The following is a 9,148-nucleotide window of genomic DNA, read 5'->3' as shown; positions in this document are numbered from 1 at the left end:
AGCTTTGCCTCGGCGATCGGGAAGGGGTTCTCAGGGACTAGCAGGGTGTCCCCGAATGTGCTGGAAGAAGGGCACGTGGGGCCAAGGCCTGGGTCCTGGGCCTCAGCTTCCCGGGAGGCATTGGATGAAATACTGGCCGGACGCTGAGCCGCCTCTGCACACCTGCAGCCACATTACGTCTGCAAATTTATCTCCCTGAACTATAACTTCCCCATCTGTTGCAGTCTCTAATTTCAAATGCAAAAAAAAAAATAGCTAATTTGCAATGGCATCGTAAAAAAAGGAAAATCTAAGTGATTAAAAGAGGCTCTCTGTTGTGTTATTCATGTTTTACACACTCCAGAGAGAAATTGCTCTCTCCCGTGTTGAGAGACATCCCTGGTATCAGGCAGTTTCTGGTTCGGCCTGACTGTGGGAGAATTTCCTATAAAGCTGCAGAAGAGGAGGAGCTGGCCCCGAGGACGGGATGGGACACACCTCCACCTGCTTCTGCCCAGGAAAAGGCTGGCCTCTGTGGTTATTGAGCAAAGCCACCAGTCTGCAAGAATTTCTGGATTATTTGACCTTCTCAGGAAAATATATAATGTGGACACTGTATGAAGAGTCCCACACAGATCATAGTGTAAATTATTTTTTTTGCAACTGGACCAGTCATGAAATAATAAGGGTTTATCACGGATCATCTTAGCAAGGAGATTTGCAAAGGTAGGTGTGCATGCAAGGCTGTAGGTTTCAACTTTCTTTTCTTCCTCTCTTCCCCACCTCCTCTGCCTTGACTGGCCCTTCCACCCGCCCCCTTCCATCTTCTAGCTCCCAGTGTTGAAGCCCTTGGCAATCTTCCATAGTGGCAGCAGCAAGAGCGAGCAGGAAGAGGGAGGGATGTGGAGTCAGGGGCTGGAGTCCATGGCTGTGTTTCTTAGCCCTTAGGCCACTTCTCCCAGGTGTGGGGAGGGAGCCAGCGGCTGCTGCCTGCCCCCAGGCCATCCATCGGGTAGGGCAGGAGGAGGCCCTGCTCCATCAGCCAGAGGGCACTGCAGGAGCACAGGCTCTGACCCCCCGAGGTGGCCGGTAGGGCCTCAGGGCCAAGACCCAGGCCTCCCCCTTGCACAGGGCCAGCCCTCCCTCCCACACCCAGTGGGTGTGAAGCACTCTCCTGGGGTCCGGCAGCAGGCTGCCTGCCAGGCATGGGGGAGAGTGGGGGGGCCCTGCTGGACCGTCTGCAAGGGAAGACGCTCTGTGCCCTACAAATGAATTTAGTGAGGGAGCAGGGGAGGGGTTTGCAGTGGGTGTGGGCACAACAGGAGGTGAGCTGATGAAGGGTGATCCTGAGAGCTTGGGGGACACTGGAGTTCACAGAAGGCTTGGCCAGTCCCCTTGGGTTACATGATTTGGGGCAAAACGGCCTCTGGATCAACCTGGGCAATGCTGAATCCTAGGCTTCTACTTTGAAAACTAGCTGCCATTCCAGAACATTTAATGTATAAAGATGACTGCTAGAATGCTTCTTGCTTCGCTCACCGTGCCGCCGCTTTGCATAAGAAAAAAGTAGTAAGAACCCTGTGTCCTATTCATCAGTGCTCAATTGCCCTGAGTAAACACCGCATCTGGCCTTGTCTACACCACAGGCGTCCATGTCCACCTAACTTAGGACCTTCAGTTCCAGGAGCTCATGCCCCTGTCTTTGGCTCTTTGTTTCCTGTGGCTGCTGTAAAGGAAGTGCATTCTCTCCCTGTTCAGGAGGCCATGAGTAGGAAAACAAGATGTTGAAGAGGTTGTTTCTTTCTGGAGTCTCCTGGGAAGACTCTGCTCCACACCGCCCTCCCAGCACTTGGGGTCTGCTGGCAGTCGTTGGCTTTCCTTGGCGTTAGCTACATCACACCAATCTCTGCCTCCACCATCACATGCCTTCTCCCCATGTATCTGGGTGTCCAGATTTCCTTCTATTTATAAGGAGGATACCGATTGAAAGTGGTGGGTTCTCTGCCTGATGCACTCAAATGACCAATTCCTGAGGCACTGGGGTTTCAAGAGGGAAAGAGTTTGCTAGGCACGAAGCAGGAGATCAGATGGCCTATTGGCCTAAAAATCTGCCTCCCCAAAGTACAGTAATTCTGATAGTTTTATGGTGTTAAAAGATGGGCAGGTTTCAGGATAATGAGCACAATGGCTCCAGATGATGTAATTAGAGGTGATCTAATTATTGAGCATGTGCAGATTGAGTACTTGTTTAGTCACAGAATGTATGTAAGAAAATGGTGGCCTTAATATGGTGATGGGTGTGATTTTTGGTATTTTAATGAAGAATAGGTCACTTATAGGTTAAAGTCTAAGCTGCTGCACAAGTCAGGTGGGCCCATTTTGGTTAGATGCAGCTCCGTCTAGCAAGATAGTTTAGGGATTGGGGTGGGTTAGTTCTGAGCTGAATCAAGGCCCTTCATTAATAAACATTAGGGGCTGTCTTTAGTGATCATAAGACTCTAAAGTTGAAAAACAAGATAAGGGAGTACAGGTGGAGGTCAGTGACAAGCTTTTTCCAATCACTAGATAAAGGCTACCTGGTTATACAATCATTATCAGAGATTAAGGCAGCTGGATTACGGCTCAGGAATTTTAGGTATTTCCTTTTGGTCATTTTACAATATATAAGAAAGAAAGGAAAGCATCTGTGCAATGATTTCCTCATCATGATTATTTGTTAATTCTTAACTCTTGGATACAAGGACACCAGTCACTAGATTTGGGTCCCTAATCCTGGTTGACCTTGTCTTAACTAATCACCTCTACCAAGACCCAGATTCCAAATAAGCTCCCATGCTGAGGTTCCAAGTGGACATGAATTTTTGGAGACACTAATGAACCCTCTACAGTATGTTAGAAAACATTTAGAAAAGACGAAAGACTGGCATGAGGGAAAAGGAAGTCAAAATAAAACACCTCCAGCACTCAAAGCCTAAGAAAGATCCCCACTTTCACTTGGTAAGCTTAGTTTCCAAACCTGTCCAAGTGAAATAGAAGACCGGCAAAACAAAAGAAACGGAGTGTGGGGACCTGGGGCCCGGGCTCCCCCTCCCTAACGGAGAGCGAGGCCCCACAGCATGTAGCAGGCTGCATGACCAGGACAGAAGCTGAAGGTCATCAGACCTCCTCAAGGAAGGAAGTATGTACAGATAGCATCATAAACAAAGCATTGAGACTCCCCTCCCCTGATCACTGTTGATGACAGATCTCCAGACCCCTGTGTCGCAAGACCCTCCTGAAACTTTGTTCTCACCCCCTATGGAATGTCTTTGCCCGAAACCCTTATAAGCTGCCCCTTGCACCCCTGCCTTGGTGGAGTGCTGACTTCCTGAACGGCTGCCACTGGGAAGAATCTTCTCCTATTCGTAAGTCCTAATAAAACTCATGCCTGACTCTAGTGTGTCCTTTGGGTTGGGGACTGTGCCAACCCAAGCCCTTCAAGAGCTGGGTTGGATCATGGAGTCTCTTTCTAAAAATGGGAAAAAGGGAGAAATGTTGACCACTCACCCTTGAATATAGAGAATGAAGGAAATTAAGTAAACCAAAGGGGATTTTTACTCTTCAGTTATGTGTAAAAGCAAATCCCCCAAAACCTGGTAGTTTTCAGTGGAAAAGAGGATTTTTTGAATTGTATTTACACGTTTACTTTGTGGAATAGATGTCGCTTCATTTTATTCAATTGGAAGATAATTCTTTTCAAGAAGAACACTATTTGAAAAAATATAATTTTAGCCGTGGAACAGAGCTTTTGGAGATTTCCATGAGCTTTGATGCTTGCATTTTCTTGTGCTCAGGCATACAGACTTTAGGACCTGCATTCAAGGCTCTCTGAGCTGTTAAGTGAAAGGAAAAGCACCCTGTTGCCATAGATTTGCATTTAATGTGGATGCTCAGTGCCAAGCCTCGGGTCAGTCAGGACATCACTAATTCAGCTAACGTGGATTTTTAGAAAGACTTCAAAAGCAAACTGTACTTAAAACTTCCATCGCCCGTTCTGGTTTCCTGAGCCTCTGGTTGGGCTCCTGGGATTCTGACCTGGCATTTCCATAACACCCGCGAGTGGGAGGTGCTTTCTGGGTAATTAGCATGCAAATGTGCATCTCAATGCCCAATCCTAGATGAGCCTTCAGCCTCCCGCTGAGGGGCTGTTTCTCCAGGGGGCCCGGGGAGGCTTGGTCTCCATTCAGACCTGTCTGCTGCCTGTGAACACAGGGGCGAATTCCATCTGGGCAGTGACTGATAAGGGACCATCCTGCAGCCCCTGCCCTCGTCTGCACACAGGAAACCAAGGCACCTAAATTCTGAGCGCTTCCTGCATTTTGCACTTAAAATGTTGCTGTAAGGCAAATTTTGTTTTGGCGCTTCAGTGATTATCCGAGAAATAAGTGTAGTAGAGGAGTTTATCAGATCATACAAACTCAATCCATTTGTCATTTCTAAGAACAGCTCCCTTCGGAGCAGGGGAGATGGGCCTGGGGTGGTCATTTCCTCCCAGGAGGGAGGCCCACTGGGCGGGGGTCCGGAAGGATGGCTCACCACCGCCTCCTGGGCCCAGCTCTGCTTGGGGGGCCTAACTCCTGTACCTTTAAGACCTGATTTCCCTAGATTTCAGCAGCTTGGGGGAGGCAAAGTCTTTGTTCTGTCTGGGCTGGTATTTAGTGGTCAGGATGGCACATCTTGTATCCAGATACCACCCGGCAGGAGGATTTAGCATCTCAGGACAGAATGCTGCCTAGATTTCCCCTCTCTGCCTTTGGGCACCAGGAAGTGTGTGGCCTGGTGGGGTGGGCTTTGTATGGGGGGCTTGGGAGCCTCCTCTGAGGACGGTGATGGGACCGGAGGATGCCATACACCACTTAGCATCCAGGATTGTGGGCACATCAATTCTTTTAAGGCCCTAAGGGGCTAAAGTGTTAACCATGGCTGGAGCCTCCTTTTGTGGTACTGGGAACGATTGTTAGATGCTTCTTCATGTTTGTCTACATATTGTTATAAAATTCTCTACAACAAGAGTACATTGTCTAAGTTTATAAGATTCTCTACAACAAGAGCGCGTTACTTACAGAACTGTAAAATGCTGGTTCTTTTTAAAGCCCCCCATCTGTCAAGAGGTATCTCGGAGCTGCTGTCTGGAAGGGGCCAGGCTGGAGCATAGCCCCCTTTGGCTGGAGCCCCGTCCCCAGCTCTGGGAGCCCCGACACCCACAGGCTGTGCACCCGGCAGCATGGGATGCCAGGGGACTGCCTGCTTCCCAGGGGAGAACCTCCCACTCTGCAAGATGCTCGGAGGCCTCCTCTGCCCCCATCCCTACCCCACACCTGCCTTGCAGGGCTGCAGGGCCCGAGCGGGCTCACAGCTGCCCTTAATTGTGGTACCAGCTTCTAGCCCAGTGATTTATGGGGCTATTTGGTGTCAGGTAATTGTCCATCAATATCCTATTTATCACCCAGCTTGTCACGGGTTGTGGCTGCTGTTCCAGTGCCAAGGCTTTTGAGAATGGGCCAAAGACTTAAAGCTCAGAGTGAGGACAGCCCAGAACTTAACAGGTCCATGTTCCTTTCTCCACAGTTGGCGTCCTACTGCCCCACTTCCCTTTGACCACGAGACAAGACAGCAGTGTCAAGCCAGGGCAGTGGCTGCTGACTGTAGGATGATTGCTGGACACGCAGAGGGCACCCCCTGCCCCCCGGTTCTTCTCCCACGACACCCTTCCACCCCTTCCAAATGCCTCTGTGTTGGAGGCAGGGACAGAAATCTGCATATTCAGTAGGCCCTCCAGTTAAAAATAAACCTGTGCGGATTAATAGACTGGAAGAAATATAACAAAACACAAGTACTCTGTGGTTGATAGCAAAACTCACCTCCTTTTCCTCTTTGCTGTATTTTCCATGTTGTCTACAATGAGCAGGTGTCACTTTTACACTGGAGTAGAACAGAGGGAAAAACACAAAAGAATGCATTTGATAGGCATTCACTGGCCCTCAAAATTCCACAGATAGAGAGTCATTTATTTGGCTTAGGTTTTTTTACTTCTAAAAGGCCGATTCTCTCAGGATTTGTCTTCTACAGCAGTGCTGAGGGCTCATCCTTGGAAGCAGCCTCTGGAATTCATCAGATGGACCAGGTTTGGCAGTGCCTGGGAGAAAGGGGTGGGAGGTGGATTGGAAAGCCAGCCTTGACCCCACAGGGCTTGCGAGGGCACAGCCTGGTGACAGCTGCTCCTAAAGCACCAAGTCCAGGGCCACTCTGGGGGGTGTGAGAGTCCCCGGAAAGTGCTCTGGGCGCTGGAGATCAGGAAGCCCTTGGCCTTCCCAGCCCCACCTGCCCTTCAAGTTCAAGGTTGAGAGACAGAAACCAATGCTTCACCTCCTCCCGTCCTGGCTCTGCGGGACAGAAAAGTTGTGGGTCCCTGGGGGGTCATGACAGCACACCCCAGATCCTGACACTGAGGCTTTGAAAGTGATTTTTCTTTCAAGAAGAAAGAAGCCTTTTATCATATGTCTAAGCTTGTCAGAAACCATTTAGGCAGAGTTTGCTCCTTTTTTTCGTTTCCAGATGCTACAGTGGGGAGTGGGATCTCAGATCTCGGCCCCCAGCCCTGCCCTACAGACCCTGGGAGGGAAAATCGGAGGAGGATTCCCCAGAGGGCTGGGACGGCGGCTGGATCAGCAGCTCCCTGGGCGCCCAGTCCTGGCTGCGTGGGAGCCGCCTGGGAACCCCTTCCCCCCGCACCCCTGCCCGTGTTCATTCCGTCTGAAGAGCCTTTGCTGGGCACTGCCCCCCTGCCTTACTGCCTCAGGCATCTCCGTCCCTTTAGTTCTCACAGCAGCCCTAGGAGGGAGCTGCGATCGATCGCTGTCACCACTGCCTATTTTCCAGACGAAGAAACAGAGGGTCAGGGAGCGACTGGCCCAAGACTATTCACGCTGTAAGCAGGGGGCCAAGATCTGACCCGGGCGCTAGGTGTCTGCAGAAGCCCCCAGCATGTGGTCCCCGTTTCAGAGCCCACTGACGGTCATGAGAAATGTTGCCTACATTTGTGCATGGAAGACTTGTATTTATTTATTTATTTTTGATAATTATAATGCAATACCTTTCCAGGCATTATGCTAATCATAACGTACTAACCAGCTACATCAGTAATTAGGAGACTGAGGAGTGAGCAATTTTGTAACTTGAAGATGGAGTGTACTTATGAAAACCACACACAGAAGCCCCAAGAATAAAAGTAGCACATGAGCAGGCCCAGGCGCCTACAGGCAGCCCAGCATCTTGATGTTTTCAAGGCCCAAATTAGTGTTAGATATGCCAGTGGCACAAGAATATAAAGAAAAGGTGAGACAATGAAATCCATCCTGTCCCACATTCAGCACACGGTGAAACCCAGATAACAAAACCTTCAGCTGGTGGCATCTCTGCAGCCGAAGCATTCAGTGGACTCAGTGGTCTGCTATCAGGAGAGCACAGACTTTCTAGAGAATCTATTTCATGTATCCTGTTTTATTGAATTTTCATAGAAAATTCATGTACTCATTTCTTAAAAATTGAACGTGATCTGCAGCTTCGGGAGGCTGGGCAAACGGGAGCCCAGGATGCTCGTTTGGTAAAGAACACGTGGGAGGAAGCAGCACTGCAGTTCTCCTTCAGGTTTTAGGTGTGTTTAAGTCCCCTCCAGTGCTTTCGTACCTCGCACTCACGGCTCCCAGGCCTGGCAGGGCCTCAGCTGCTGGTGAGTTTTGTGACACTCCCAATGGCGAGCCAGGCAAGTTTCCTTTTTATTTTTTCTGAGTGGGACACTGAGGTCTATTTCTGGCTGTTCTCAGCTTCCTTTTTATTATTCTGTTGTATTATTATCTTATTTAGTTAGGGAAAATAATAACTGCATAAGGAAACTCTCATTTCAGCCAACGGTTAATGTTTTTGCTTTCATCCTAGTACTCTCGGAAATGAATGAATGATTGCTTGTGAGGGACTCTAGTAAAGCTCTCTATTCTGTAGGAGACTCAGAGCCAGCTTATTTATCTCTCTTTCTATCTCTCTTTCTTATTTATAGTAATAATATGAGATGAAAAGACAATTTTCTGGGAGGCTAAATACATGAAATCACAGAGCAAGAAAATTGTATATGCAAGATAATGATGACCAATGAGTTAGCAGATAAATGACCTGATAAAACAGATAAAATGCACTTATTTGGGGCTTTACAAGTTTTTCTAGAAGTCAGGATGGTGGAATCAAAAGGAAAGACAGACACTTGCTAAGATTTTTCAAAGAGAGAAACCCATAAATAAACTAATGGGACATCGGTTGATTTAAATGTATGTCAGATCTGTGAGTACTTAGAGGGAGCACAGTTTGTTTCAGCTGTTCTCCTCACGATGATTAATGACTCCTTAAAAGAGCCGGATGCCATTTGTGTGCCAGCTGTTCTTGTGTAAAACAAACCGGGGCCTACTCAAGATAATCAGAGTCTGACTGTCTGCAGGATTTGGAGGCTGATCCCTAAGAGCTGGGAAAGGGAACTGGTGGTTCTGAGTTCGTTGTGTTGTGATCAGACCCAGATGCTCATGGCTGAAATATACCTGAAAAGAATGCTGATTACTGGAGAACTTGTTAAAAAAAGGGCTGGTTCCTTTCCAGGCCCTGGTCAGTGGAAAGCTGTCAGCCAATCTGAACCATATACACATTGTTAGCAGGTCAACAAGAACCCAAGCAGTTGTAACTACACAAACTGATAGTATTTTTAAAGGCAAGCATGCAAGATGAGTCATTCGAAAGCACAGCCAACCCCAGCCGAGCGTTGGCACTAAACCACAAGCCATGAGAAGCGATGCTGGGTCCTTTCTGAATTAAGCAGCTACACATAAAGTACACTCTGTGGTGGACAAGGGGTCGGTGAGGTGGAAAGAACCTACACAGAGCAAGGGATGGTTTCAGCTAAGCTTGAGAGACAGCGAGGACCTCTGCGTGTCTACTTCCTCTTGTATAAGTTCAACGGCAACTCTGCACCCACTGTTTCCTCTACCCGGAAAGACGAAGGAAAATCAGTGCCTAATCAGTTACAGAAATGATGTCCCCTACCACACGCCAAATAGGCCAGTTAGTGTCAGGTATAAAAATAGTCAGCAAA

Source organism: Choloepus didactylus, chromosome 5 (assembly GCF_015220235.1).
Source record: "Choloepus didactylus isolate mChoDid1 chromosome 5, mChoDid1.pri, whole genome shotgun sequence".
NCBI lineage: Eukaryota > Metazoa > Chordata > Mammalia > Pilosa > Megalonychidae > Choloepus > Choloepus didactylus.
Note: the sequence above shows the minus strand (reverse complement) of the source record.